We start from the raw sequence: 14515 nt of genomic DNA, 5'->3' as shown, positions 1-14515 counted from the left end.
CCGCATCCAGGTTGTGCGACGTGGGCTCCAAAATCCTGCTCCCATCGCTCCCGTGTGATGCCGGGCAGGTTCTAAAGCTGTGCCAGCCGCACGCGGCAAGACGGCGGGGAACATCTCCTGAGCCTGCGGGTCGGGGAAAGGAAGGCTGCGGATCAGTGTTTGTGGAGAACTCGAGTGTCACGGTAATGGGGGGAAAAAAAACCAAAACACTATTATAAACCTCACTGTGATATCCTGTGCAGTGCATGGACAGACCCACGCTGAGTAACAAGAAATCAGCTTTTACCCAGCCGCGACCGAAAAAGCGTCATCCCTCCTCTAAAGAGCCCGACAACCACGGAGGGCAGAGGCGGTGGGTGGGACGAAGGGCAGAGCTGAGGTTCCCCATCAATCCCGTGCGGCTCTTGTGATTTAGATATATATTTTAAATATTTTTTTTTTTCCCTCCACAGAGGGTTTTCTTCAGCACGCAGCTTTCGGCCGCTCCGGAGGAGCACAAGCCCTGTGGCAGGGATGGCACCGGAGCCCGTGGCCAGGCGAACCCACCTCCCCGGCCGCCTTCCCACCTCCTGCCCCCCCCCCCCCCGGGGTGGACGGGGACACGACGGGACCCCCCGGCCTCGGTGCCACCCGCGGGGCCGCCGCTCACGAAAGGGCAAGCCAGCCTCCCACACCCACGGGGGAATCGTGCCCGCGGGGATGCCCATCTCCCGCCCCAGCGAGGCCGGTAACCGGGAGGCGCCCCCGCCGGGACCATCGCCCCGTCCCGTCCCGTCGCGTCCCGTCCCGCGTGGGGCCCGGTGGCGGCCGCCCCGCCCCCTCCCGGCCGCGTCCATCCCCCGTTCCCGCCCCGGCGGGCGGTGCTGCCGCCGCCCCCGCTCCCAGCAGCCCTTGCAACCGCCTACAATGAAATTTGCGAAGTTTTTTCGGTTTCGGCGCCATTTTCGAGTGGACTCGGAGGTGAGGAGGGAGGGCGGGCAGGGCGGCGGGGGCCGGGGCGCCGCGGGGGGCCGACCGCCGCACCCCCCCTTCCCTCTTTCCCCTCACCCCCCCCCCCTCTCCCCGGATCGGCTCGGCCCGGCCCGGCCCGGCGGGGGGAGGAAGGGGGGGGGGTGCTGAGGCGGAGGGGGGGGGGGGGGGCGCGGCGGGACGGGGCGCGCGGCGGAGGGGGGGGGGGGGTCACGGCGCGGCGCCCTCCCGCCGCCTCCCCCCCCCCCGCGCGCTGCCGTGGGCGGGGTCGCGCCGCTCCACCGTGTGAGGGGGCGGGGGGGGGGGAAGACACGGGCCCGGGAGAAACTTGGGGGGGGGGGGGGGGAGAAGGGGAAAAAAAAAAAAATAGGAAAAAAAAAAACTTTTTTTGGCGGGGGGGTGGGGAGAGCGGCGGCACCACGAGCGCCCCCCGCCCGCCCGCGCGGCGCCGCCCCGCGCCGCACAAAGGCGGCACCGGGGGGGTGTGGGGGTGGGGGGGTGTGAGGGTGAGGGGGGGGGCGGTGGCCCGTGACGCAGCGGGCAGTGACAGCGGGGGGGGGGGGGGGGCGGGGCGGTGGCCCCCCGCCGCTGCCGGACCGTTAGGGCGGGAGCGGCGCGCGGCGCCTTCCCCCCCCCCCCCCCCCTCACCCCACCCCGCGCGACGGGGGGACGGTTCCCACGTGGGTGCGGGGCGCCCCCACCCCGAAGCCTTTTCCTCTTGGGTTTTTTTATTATTAATATGGGGGGGGGGGGGGGGGGGTTGTGCGTCGCGGGGAGCCGCCCCCCGCAGGTGTGGCTCGGGGTTTGGGGGGGGTTTGGTGGTTTTCTTTTTTCCCGTTTTCCCTCTTTTTTTTTAAAAAAAAATGTTTTTCAAGAAACCCCGAGGGGGCTGGCAGCTCCGTTCCAGCGTCGGGCCTGCGCACCCCCCCCCCCCCCCGCCCCCGGCCACCCGCGCTCGCCCCCAGCCTCCGCCACCAAAGCGGGCGCACATGAGAAAATAGTTTTATGCATCTAAAAAAACCCCCTAAAACACCCCAAAAACTAATATAACCAAAAAATAATTGAGCGAAATAACTTAAAATATTTTTTTTAAAATTGGCACCCAGCTTTTGCTATATATTTTTTTTTTTTTTCCTTTGCTGGTTACTCGCTTTGTACAGGAAATTTGAATATCCTGGCAAAGGCCGACTTCCAAGTGCAGCTTCGCTGCGCTCGGTGAGCTGCGGTGATGGGAGCAACGCACGCCGCGCTGGGGGTTTTTCCCTTTTTAATTTATCCGAAACGCAATTAGTTTTCCCCCACGTGCATCAGATACAGAAAGACAATTTTTTTTGCATCTGGAGAGTGAGTTTTCCAAGGTTAAAACGTGAATTGCTTCCCCCCCCCCCCCCCCAAAAAAAAAAAAAAAGGAAATAAATTGTGCTTGTGTGTTGTATGCATGTGTAGGTGAGGGACCATCTGCCAAGTTTCATCATCTTCTGCTCTGAAGAAATCCAAAGAACTCCATTGCTCACCATCAACTGCAAAAGTCTGTATTTAGTTAATCCACTTTGGTGGGAAATACAGTAAAACCGAACTGCTAATGCAATAAACATTTATGAAATATAAGAGGGAAGCTTTAAGTAATGCTTCAGGCGAACTGACCCAAATATTAAAAAAAAAATAAATTAAAATTACTGTGCGCTTGTTATGTTTTGAATTAATGTTCATCTGACAAAAAAAAAATGTTTTGTTTTTGTTGTTTTTTTTTTTTTTCTGTTCTTAACAAATAAACTTTATAGGAATCGGGCTTCCAGATCTGTCCCTTGTTGTTTAAAACTGGATGAGATGACAATGCAAAAAAATGGAAGTAACAAGAAGCATCATACTTTTCTTCTCCTCAGCAGTGTTGAGAAAAAACTGTGGATCCTGGAATTTTACTGTGGATTTTACTGGTTTTCTGGAGTCCTGTAAGTTGAAGTCTTATCCCGCAGGCCTTTGCGAGCACCAGTAGCTCTCTGTCGTATTAATAGCCTCCTCTTGATAAATACAGTCGGTCCTGCTAGTAACAATATCGGGGTCGAGTTTCAGATGGAGGAAAGTTAACGAATTAATTTTTTGCATTATTTGAATTGGCCCTTTGTAGCTGCAGTTTGGTTTTGCGTGTTCTGCCCCACCTAAGAGCACGTTAACTTCGGGTGGTTTAACGCACGAAAGGTGCGCCGGGCTAAAATTAAAACGTCGCTCTAATGTGGTGTTATTTATACGAAATAGATGCTGCTTCTCCGACCTTTTTCTGGGTGAATTAGCGAGGAAAAAAACCCTATTTTTAGTGAAGCCTAGGAGAAAGTATCCGCTCGGGTAGCTTTGACGTTGCGAACAGGGAGAAAATATATTTTATGCGTTTATTTTGTGCCACCCAGGAAGAAGTCCTAGCTGGCTAACGCGCGCGTAGCAGCGGTTTTGGGGCAAGGTGCGCGCCGAGGAGATGCGCTGTAGCTGCCTGTACAAATGAAAGTAACTTGGCTGCGTGCAGTTCCCACGTCTGGCTGTTAGTGCTCTTTAATAGTCATTTCTCTTCTTTCGCGCAGCCCTCGCTCGACTTCAGCAGCCTTGCGAGGCGAGTCGTATCGGAAATGTAATAGCTGGAACCATTTGGTGGTTGTCGATCAAGCATCGGGTCTGATTCCAGCTATTAGCCACATCTGTAAATATTAATACGGGACTTTTGTTTAAATTTCATTGTTCAAAGGGAGGCAGGGATGGAAGCGGTGTGATTTTTCAGACCCAGGCAGATACAAAGTGTTTCGGTGGTGCTACTTGCCCCCTTATTTTCGTTTTGCTACCGTAACTGTGCCTCGCTAATTAATGCCTGGGACCTTCAGCTGTAACGAGATGATTTATTTTACTCTTTTTGTAAAATAGTAAATGCCTTTTTTTTCTTTGTTTGTTTGTTAATTCTTCTTTCAAATGAGAACAATGACTTCAGGATTTGTTTATGCGTGTCTCCTGAAAAACTGTTTGATAGCAGAGTTGAGGGGTTTTTTTCCTGTGCTTTATACATATATATATATATATACACACACATGAAATTCTTAATATTTACTTGTCTTTGAGCTTACCTAGCCCTGAAGTGTGCCAGTCAGTGAAGGCTCTGTATGCAAATCTGTCCTGTCATGGGCTCCTATATTTATTTCCTTTCCTCTCCTGTGGTGCTCTTTCTCACTTTTTTTTCCACCCCACCTCTTTTTCTTTTTCTTTTTTTTTTTTTTTTTTTTTTTCTGGTTATAGTGTCGGTGAGGAGGGACTAGGTTGTGTTTTGAGGGGAACCCTATATTTCAGGGTGAATTTGTTTTGGTTTTGCCTGTGTGTTTGGGCTTGGGGCGGGGGGGTTTGTCTTTTACTTAATTGCCCAATATACTTTGGCAAGCAGAAGTTGCATTGTTTTGTGAAACTACATTAATGGATTTCTGCATGTTCAAATTCCCCAGTTATTTGGGGGATTTAATTAAACCTCTGTAGGTGGCTGGCTTACGTAGATGACAGGTCGAAGTCTCGATTGCTAGAAATAGCTGGTGTACACACCACAGGCGTGGAGCCTGTGGCAGCAGAAGAGCTGTTGCGATGCTTTTGCATTGAGGTGGAGCTTTTGGGGCCGTTCTCTTGATATTTGGGGCTACCAGTACTGGGGGACACCTCTGTTCCTGGCCGTGGTGGGGTGCTGCTCGAAGGTTGGGGGTGCTCCTGGGGTTCTGCCTCCCCCTGGCAGCGAGGGGCTGAGCACCCAGCAGTGCCAGCACAAAACCCCCAACCCCCAGATAGCCCCTCTGCATCTTACCTGCTTGTTCTGGGGGTGCTTTATCACCCAAATCAGCATAAATAAGCTGTTCCCTTTGCTTCTGGTCTGCCAAGACCAATAGGTTGTTCTTGCTGCTGCTGTTTTAACCCCTTCAGGGAGGGGAGGGGAGTTTGCTGCCGGCCGTGGTTGTGCCCGGCGGCTTTCCCACTCGCCCCTGGAGCTGCCGCTGGTTTTGGCTGGCGGGACCCACGTTGTCCCCCCCTGCTGTACAGCGCCCGGGTTATGGTCCCAGTTTACCAGTCCACCTTGGGTACCACTGCCCAGAGCCACGCTCCTGCCGCAATGGTGCCGGCGGCCCTGGCTGCAGGAATGGGGAGAACTGGGAGAGGAGGGATGCGATTGCTCTTTATGTGCTCCTGCGTAGTCTGCCCTATCTGGAGGTGAAAATTTGAGTTTGGTTTTCCCCCGCCGCCCCTCATTTTTAAATTTTTTGCACCCACCCATCCAAGCCGTTGTGGTCTGTGCATGCCTAGGGAGGCGACCCCTCTGAGGCTGCCTGACAGCCCCCGTGTCCCCCCTCCCAAAGCACGGCAGTGCCTCTGCAAGCACCTCCTAAACCCTTCTGTGACCACCTAAACCCTTCTGTGACCACCTAAACCCTTCTGTGACCACCTAAACCCTTCTGTGTGTTGCTTTCTAGTTCCCGCTGAAACAGCGATTGCCTTCTGTCCAGGGAGAGTCAACGCTGGAGGAGCCGATGCGCCTGCGTTCAAAGGTGAGTTGGGAAGGTAAGCTCATGTGCCCGGCCTGCTCCAAAATACCCGCGACATCTGCATCCCTCTGGATAAATGCAGGTTCCTCTGAAGCATGTATCCCCTTCTTGGGTGCTGCAGGTAACAACACCTCGGAGAGGTTGAGAGAAACTCAAATCGTCCTGTTCACCTGTCATCTTTCTGATTTAATATTGAGCATCCAAAGCACAAACTAAGTTTGAAAGAAGCGTAAGTGTGAGATGGGATGATTCGGACGCAGAGCTTTATTGCTTAAAATAATTACGCTGTCATGTCATAAATAGGCGTATTTTCTCAGATACCTATTTCACTGCCTGTCCCAAATTTCAACTTGCCCGATACGCAGTGTGAATGTTGATTTTTCTCTCTGTGCTAGAGAATAAGCTCGTGGAGGTGTATTGAGCCCTCGCTTTGGAAAGTCCTCCTTGCTGAAGAGGGCTCTTGCCCCCCTTGTCAAAGTAGGCTAAAGACTGGTTTATATAAAAACATTAATTAAAACGTGAACCTCAAACACAACAATCAAAATGGATTCTAGAGCTGAGCTTGTTTGCTGTTGCTTTTTTTTTTTTTTTTTTTTTGAGTCACTTGAAGAGATGAAAGAAATAAGACTATACAGGTACAGTCAAGTAAAACATTGTAACAGAAATAATTAATGGTAAAATTACGTGGGGGCTTGTTTTGTTTTAGCTTGTACAGGTTTAACTTTCTCTGGGTACTTGGCTTTGCAGTAAGTAGCAGTTGCTCGTTAGAGAGTTGGACCTGGTGCTATCGGTATTGAGGACACTGAAGTGGTGAAAAAATCCAGCTTTTTTGTTGGCAAATATTTGATTTAAAATTTGCAATAATTTGGCACGGGCCATGAGAGCTTTTGAAATTCCTATTTTTAAGTTTGCTAAACAGGGACTAGGAGGAGGACAAACTGGAACTCGGCTAACCGGCGTGTTTAGCGCGAGGGGACGGCACAAGCATTTGAACTAATGGCGTCATTTCTGACATTGTTCAGGTTTTTTTGTGATGCTGCTTTTTAAGAAAATGAATTGAAGGAAGTTGTCACATAACTGGGGGGAAAAAAAAGTCAAAAGGAAACACAAAAAATGTCAGGCTATCTGCACGGCTCCTGTACAGCCCTCGCAGGCTGGCGTGTAAGTGCCTCTGGCAGCTGCGTGCTTCAGAGCTACAGCCTCCTTTCTGCCCTGTGCCGGTGTTTTCTTCTCTGGTACAGGCAAGAGAGGCAGTGAGGTTCCAGGGTATCTTCAGTTTCTGGTCGTGTAAGGTTTGACCATTGAAATAGTAAATAATCATAATTGAGTCTTTTAAAAAAGAACGAAGTTATATTTTAGATTTCTCAAAAGTCAAAACAAGCTAAATAAAAATATTTTAAGGAAAACTTCAGAGGTTTGAACTGTTGGAATCTGGATTTAAGTGTTAACATTGCGACTCCCGGAAAGTCCTTCATGTTCAGCAGCCCCTAAGAGGAAAGTACAAGGTAACATTTCCCCCGAGACTGTTTGGGAGGGCCAGGAAGGTCTGTGGGATCTGCTGCAAAAGTAGCAGGTCTGCTAGATCTGACAGTGTAGACTTGCTGAGGCCCGAATATTTTTTTGGGGGGGGGGGACAGTTTATTTCTGATTTTGTTTCTGAAACTGGTTTGTTTGCACTGTGTAACTGCTTCTTCTCTTATAGTTACAGACTTTCTGATAGCACCCGTGAAGAAAAAAAAGTATGTCCCGTGGTGGTAATGCATGCGTGTTAAATGTCTTCATTGTAGAGTGTTCTTCAGTACCTTATATCATGGTTTAAAAAAAAATATATATATATTCAAAATACCATTTGGAATGTCAACATTCAGTGGGCTTTGAGGAGATGTAGCAGCACATCATGGTTTGTAGGGACAAGGAGATACAGACCATTCTGGGCTGCCTCATTACCTCAAGGATAAGACAAGAAAGTGAGCTTCTGGTTATCATAGATGTGGAAGCTAACACATTCCCATGTATCTCTTTAGTTCAGTTGAACAGGTATGTGTAGATAAGTTCTCCTGGCGCTTGTGTCCGTGCACATCCTTTGCAGCTACAAATACATTCCCTATGAGTCCGTGTGTCTCAGCGGGGCTGGCCCTGCAGGCAGGAAGGACTCGTAGCTCCTTTTTGTTCTCCACCATGGGCATGGTGGCCGATGTTGGCTTGAGCGCTGTACCTTCAGCTGGCGCCTTACCCCCGCACCTATTGCTCTTCGGTCCTTTCCCTGGCAAAGGGTCAGCCGAGGTCCTCTGTTGCCCCCGGGTTGGGGGGGGAAAAGGGGGAGGGGGGGGGGGTCTGGAGGCCGTGGAGAGGCGCTAGGATGGAGAGCTGTCAGCAGTGCTCTAGCAGCACGTAAATACTGGAGTTTGGGATTGCCTGTTGCTCTCCAGTATTGCATTGCTGCTTTAGTGAGGCTGGAAATCGGTCCCTGCCGCAGGAGCTGGGGCTCTGGCTCTTGGGGTGCCGCCTCGGCACCCCCACGGTGCCTTCCACGCTGCTGCTCGGGGGCTCTCGTCTCCCACACCAATAAACCACTGCGGAGGCAGCAACGAACGAGGGCTTGGTGTCGTTAATGGGGAGGGGGCTGGGCGGAGGGGGCTGCACCCCGACACCCCTGTGCTGGTGGGTACCCGATGCCCCAGCCTGGGGATGGAGCGGGCAGAGGGCAGTGCCGCGGCTGGGGGACGGTGCCGAGCCCTTCCCCGGCATCTCCGGTGGGGTGGGAGGGCATTTGGGGGGGGGGGTAATGCTGGCCCCTGGGTGCTTGCCCCTACCTGCACCCTGCCTCCAGCAGCTGGGGAGGGGGTGTAGGAGGGTGAGTGGGGAGCGGAGCTTCCACTGGGTGGGAAGAAGGAAGGGGCCCTGTAGTTGTGCCTGGGGTGTTCCCGGGGAATCCCTGCCGCGGGACGGATTGCCTTTCCCCGGACCCTTGCAGCTTCCCCAGCCCCTGTCGGGGTACCCGGGTCAGCCATAGCTGGGGGTGAGGGGACCTGCCGGCGCTCAGCACCCACACAGCATCTGGCAGCACTTGGGCCATAGTGGGAAGAGTTTGGTGGGTCTGGAGAGCCTGGAGCACCCGGGGGCTTGTCCACAGACCCGTCACTGCAGCAGTGAGCTCCTCCAGAGCAAGCCCAGTCCCAAGCTGAAAGGTTTTTCCTTCCTCTGCCATTAGCATCGCACGGCTCGTGACTTCCCAACCCAGAAGGGAGCAAGGGATAGGGCACGGGAACCTCCGTGGGGTCAGGGATGCTCATCCTGGGGAGGGCTGGGATGGTGCCTTCCTGGTCGAGCATCCATCCTCTGCGGTGGGAGTGAGGTCCCATCCTGTCCGTGATGATGTATCATTAACTGTCCCAGTGCTGCCGTCTCCTGTGGAGCCCTGGTGGCTGTGAATCCCAGAACATTTGGGTGTTGGTTGTTTGGGGGTTTTTTTTCCAACTATTTTTAGGAATTAATAAATCATGGTCAATACTTGTGGGGCAGGGGAATAGCCTCTTGCTGATTTACAGCTTGATCGCGACTCCTGGTCTGCGCGGTGAGCATCGGTACCACCAGGAGATCGGCACAAGGGACCCCCCAGCACACAAATGTTTCTGGCACAGGGGAGGTGTAAAAGGCGTGCGCGTGGGTAGGAGCAGTTTTTAAAAGCTTCTGCCCGCCAACAGGTCACAGTCGCAATATTTGGACACAAAACCAACCCATTTTAAATCAGACATCGGTATTCTTTCACTTGTCTCTGTAAAATGGTTTATTCCCACCTTTCTACAAGTCAAGCCCTTAATCGCCATATATAATACTGCTTTCCCTCAGGAAAACAAATTGATGAATAACTTGGTTTACAGGGAAATTGGTCAGTAAGGTGATTAGTTCTGTACTTCTATGCTTTTATTGATTTTACATCAAATTTTTTTTAGAAAAGTTTTCCGTCAGCATTTATAGTTGGAGTGCGAGAGTTAAAAATCAGGTTTATTCCTTCTTTTTAGCCCTTTCTGTTGTGGTCAGTTTGATTTTACTCAGCTAAAAAAAAAGAGATTTCCACCTCATTCACAAACAGAAGGCTCCTGCTAAAACTGTGCTTTCAGGCTACAGTCTCCTGCCAGGATCAAAACGACTCAACAGTAATAGGAGAGTAAAAGCACCGCGGAGTTTTCGGAGCAGCAGGCAAGAATAAAATTTAGAGGCTAAATCAAGCCAATAGGAAAAAAAAACCCCGATCCCAGGGGAGATAGATAGAAAAATGCGCCCGTGGAGGTGGCTGTGCTGCGGGTAAGCAGCGCCAAGCCGCGGGAGCGGTCCCTGCCTGAGCCCCCGGCTCGGGGTGATGGATGTGCCGCAGCCGGGGTGCAGGGGTGTCGGGAGCGAGGGCTGGGGGTGCAGCACTGGGGCTTCGCATCGGAGTCCCAGGGTGCCTGGCGGGCAGCGTTTTGCTCCCCTTTGCTGCTCCCGGTACCTTGGGAGCGTGTCTCTGCTCTGCCCCAAATATTTCAGGATATTGCCAATTATTAATACAGAAAGCCCAGGGGGTAGACATCCAGCTGTGCTCTTCTCTCTGAGAAGCTGGGGAAGCTCCTGTCATTTTTATTTTTTTTTCCTTAAATGTAAGTTTGCTTTCAACGTGTTCGCAGGTTGACTTCACTACTGCATTTGAGCACAAACCACTCGGAAAAAAAAGCAACAAATGCCCTTGCGGAGCATCCCAGGTCTGACTTCAGTCATCCGGAGACCCTTATCGCACCACGCCGCCACCAGCACAGCATTGCCGGGGCAGCTCTGTTAAGCGGCGTGCAGCCATGCAAAGGGGCAGCAGCACATGCAAAGCAGCTTGAGCAAGTTTTTCTGTTTGTATAGGATAAAGCAAGATGTATTTTTTTGTTTAATCGTGAAGCCTGCTGCATCAGGAATGTATGTGCCCACCGTGGAGGAGAAGTCTTTGAGCTTCCTCAGTAGTTTTTGGTGTGATTTTATAAACGAGCTGGAAGGCAGCAGTTCCCTGTGGTAGGTAAATACATGCAGCACATCATTACACCGCTGCGTGGCTGCTGGGTTTAGTAGGCAGAGACTAGATAAGCTTATTAATTGCACATTTCTACACCCATCTTTTTTTTTCATTTCACCCAGCTCGGAACCCTCCCACGTGCTAAGACTGAGGTTAAGTTACTCTGCTCACAGTACCAGGTACCTCCGTTAGAGAGGCAGCGGTGTGGGAGCCAAATGAGGTGTTGCAGATTCCTGTAAACGCTAAAAACGCAACCCCAAACACCACCTTATCTACCTTCAGTGTTTTCCTGCTCACCTCCTTTGATGCAAAAGGAATTTTTGGCACAGGTTAGCCGCTCATTGTGGTAGCCGGCATTATCTTGCTTTCCTTGCACTCCTTGCCCACCCACCTCATCTGCTTTTCCTCAGCTCACATCCAGCGTGCTCTGAGCCAGGACTGGCTTTTGTAGGTGTTTGCGCAGTGCCCTGCACAACAGCAACTCCCCGTGTTAGATGTTAATAAGTTCAGGTCTTGCTCTTTGCACTACGGAGGAGAAGAAACGCTTTGCATGTCTCGCTCTCTCTTAGCAAGGGTAATTCTGGCTAAGTAAGGTGACTCTGTGTGCCCGGTTATGTGGCTGGCTTCAGTGGGAAGCCACCAGTATCTCTAATGCAAAGCTGCACGAAAGACAAAAATCTCCTCGGGTTAAATTAAACGTGGCAAGTAGCAGCCACATGGCAAACCAGCAGCCAGCTCACCCGCTCCACCAGCAAGGGTTTGCTAAAGCGTGACTGCGATGACCAGAGCAAACGATGGCGCTGGCGCCCTGATGACTCACTGGTTCTTGGCAACAAACTCACCAAATGGAAGGAAAATACAAGTTCAAGTCTTTTTTTCATTTCTGAAGCAAAGCGTAAGACATTGCCCTCAGCAATTTCTCGTGTAAACCCATCCTTGTGTGGTGTTCAAGTAACAGAATATTGAAGGTTACTCAAAATGTGATTCAAGTAGAGCATATATTCATCTATAAACCGCCCGGAGTGAGTTCTCATGCCATATGCTCTGCGAGAGAAAATAGCTTCCCCTGCATACTGAAAAGAAATGATTTGAGTGTGGACACGCGCTAGGCAAGGTCTGATGGCAGGCAGGGGACGTGGTGGTGTGGAAGATGCAGCTAGACAAGAGGAGTTTGTGGTTATTCTTTACTAGAAAGCATAAGATGGTTTTCTAATTGCAAGTGTAAGGAGTTTACACCGCAAAAGATATTTCCACCTCGTATTTCGTATTCTCTGATTGCTGTTGGGTACTTTGTATTTTGTGAATGGAAGAGAAAAAAATTGGCAAGAAAGGAAACTGAGGGGAAAAGATCTGATAAAGGCACTGCAAAGTACATTTAAAAGCGCACATGCACACCCCCCCATACCCGCCGCCTCCCTGCCTTAGGGCTGCCTTTATCACATTCCAGCTCCTCAGATGGGAAACGGGCAAGTGAAGCATCGGCATCCGCATCCGCATCCTCATCCTCATCGCTGCTCCCCGGGCCCTGCAGGTTACCCGGTAAGCACAGGAAAGGCAGCACATTTTGTCAATACCCAGAAAGTCTTTTCCCAGGGAAAAGGATTTTATCCCTCTCGGAACTGAAGGCCAGCTAAGCCAACACCATAGTGCTGATGCCGAAGCCTGCCCCAGCTGCTTCGCGGGCTGCACGCCGGCCACGCTCGCGGCCGAGGGCTGCCTTCCCGCTGGACGACGGGGCTCGAGGAGCAAATTCAGCCCCACGCCAGCATCCGTGGCCGCCACACAACGTGCAGGGCATCGGCACGGTCTCCCATGCAAAATCGGTGGGGAGACGTGGTGCTTTCAGTGGCAGGAACAGGTGAAATAAATAGGGTTACTTTGCTGCCGTGAGTAGCAAACTACTGTGGGAGAGCTAAGGGTTTTTTTTTGTCCAAGTCTCTTCCAAAAGCAATTCCGTAGCATTCCCACTGGTGCTCCTGAGATTTCAGGATTATAGATCGTGCATGGACAAGCTACGCAGCTGTAAGAAACCTACCCAACAGAACTGGGACTGGAGCTGGAAATAGATGGTCCCTTATTTATACACAGAAACACTATCTATTTGGGGTATTTTCCTGACTACATTTGTGAAGGACAGGGGTGGAGGGCACACACTGTCGGGGGAAAACCCCCACCTCTAACGCCCAAACTTGTAGCTTACACACACAGCCATTTGCTATAGACCACCTGGAGATACGCATTAGCCACAAGCTGGTTGGTTTGCTTTCTGGTTTTAGTAGGGGGAAAAAATAAAGATGCCACCAATAATCGCTTGTCAGATAAATACCAGCCGCTTAGTGGAACAGGTCTCTCTACCTGCAGCTTGATTTACTCACCATCACAGGCCTCTCCTACCCCATTCTGTGAAGGATTTCCACCTTCTGAGATGTTTCAGTTCACCAGTTGGTGTTTTGCCGGAGCTGAACAGCCTGGAGGAAAGCCTGTACACAGAAGTTACGTTTGCAGCCATTCCAACGTAGCCCCAACACACACCTCGCACCAGCCTTTTATCACTTGGCAGTTGCTAACATGATCCCTTTCTCGGCTTCCCTAGAGCTTTTTGAAAATCCTCACTGCCAGTTCTTACGTTGTGCTGGATCTTTGTGCTTTTCTAGCCCTACCCTCTTCACCTGGGTGTCTGCAATGAGTGTGACTTTACTGGGTACTGGTATCTTTACAGAGCTACGAAGAAATTTCCCCATCAGAATAGTCATCAAACTACACCTGAAATTAAATGAACTTAAAATCCTTAAACACTACAAAAAGAAAAAAAAAAGAAAAAAAAGAAAAAAAAAAGAAAAAAAGAAAAAAAAAGAGAAAAAAAAGGCCACTGTGATGTCTCATTTGCTTATAAAGGTACTTGCATACAGTTGAGATCTGATCTTGCAAGGTGCAACCTGAATGGGAATTAAAGGGAGTCAGACACAGCAGAAACAGTCCTTTAATGAATTGTGAGTAACCAGCTCCCTCTAAGTAGTGTCAGATCCTCGCTGCTGGATTAGTGCATGCGTGACAGGATTTTTCAGAGCATAATAGACAATGAAACACCACCAACACTTAATGTCAGGATATACAATTACAAGGCAACTCAAAGATCCTCATTTGCCTCAATTTTCAATACCAGGATTCACCCCCCAAGTGAACTGCCAGCTCAGTTCACGTGAAGACTTTTCACCATTCTCTCTCAGCTCTTTCTAGAGCACTTTAGATTCAAAGCAATAAGAATAAACACTCCAAACCAGAGCTACACATTTGTGGTACCAACTCAGGCAGCTTCAGTGGTCTGCGGCAGGCGAGAATTATCAAAATGTACAGAAATGCCAGACATCACAGGGTGAGACAGTATAGTAAAGCCTATAAATATTCAAAATTATTTTTCCAGCATACATTTGTGATTCATAAAATGTGGAACTATAATGAATTTCAAATGCCACATAAATGTTCAAAGACAAGATTTTCTCTGTGCTTTCATAATGCTTTAACAATGTATGTCTGGGTTGCACAAAGTTGGCTTTTGACTTGCAAAGGTATGACTAAAACCCCAGACTTTTAACCAGAATTACTGAATAAAAAGCAACAATTTTCAACTTTTTTCAAGTGAGAATTTATCTTCCTGTAGTGTGTGCACAGGTGCTGTAAAAGGCCGCAGTATGTGAGAACTGTTCTAGCAAGGGCAAGAGAGTGGATAACATTTTCTCTGAACAGTTTTCATAGAGAGCAACAAAAGCTTTTGCACAAGGAATCCCTCTGTGGTGATAAACTTCATCTGACAAGCGCCTACATGAAGGAAGTGCAAAAAAATAAAAGCGCCTGCTCCCCAGCATTCGAAATGTGGGAACATTAAGTAAGATTTTGGGTTTTTTTTAAATAGTGACCTTTCCCATCAGACACAGGCAAGTTAGAAGGCAGACCTGGGCCCCTG

This window comes from Accipiter gentilis, chromosome 24 (genome assembly GCF_929443795.1).
Source record: "Accipiter gentilis chromosome 24, bAccGen1.1, whole genome shotgun sequence".
Classification (NCBI taxonomy): domain Eukaryota; kingdom Metazoa; phylum Chordata; class Aves; order Accipitriformes; family Accipitridae; genus Astur; species Astur gentilis.
The sequence above is the reverse complement of the archived record's forward strand: the minus strand, read 5'-3'. Positions refer to the sequence as shown.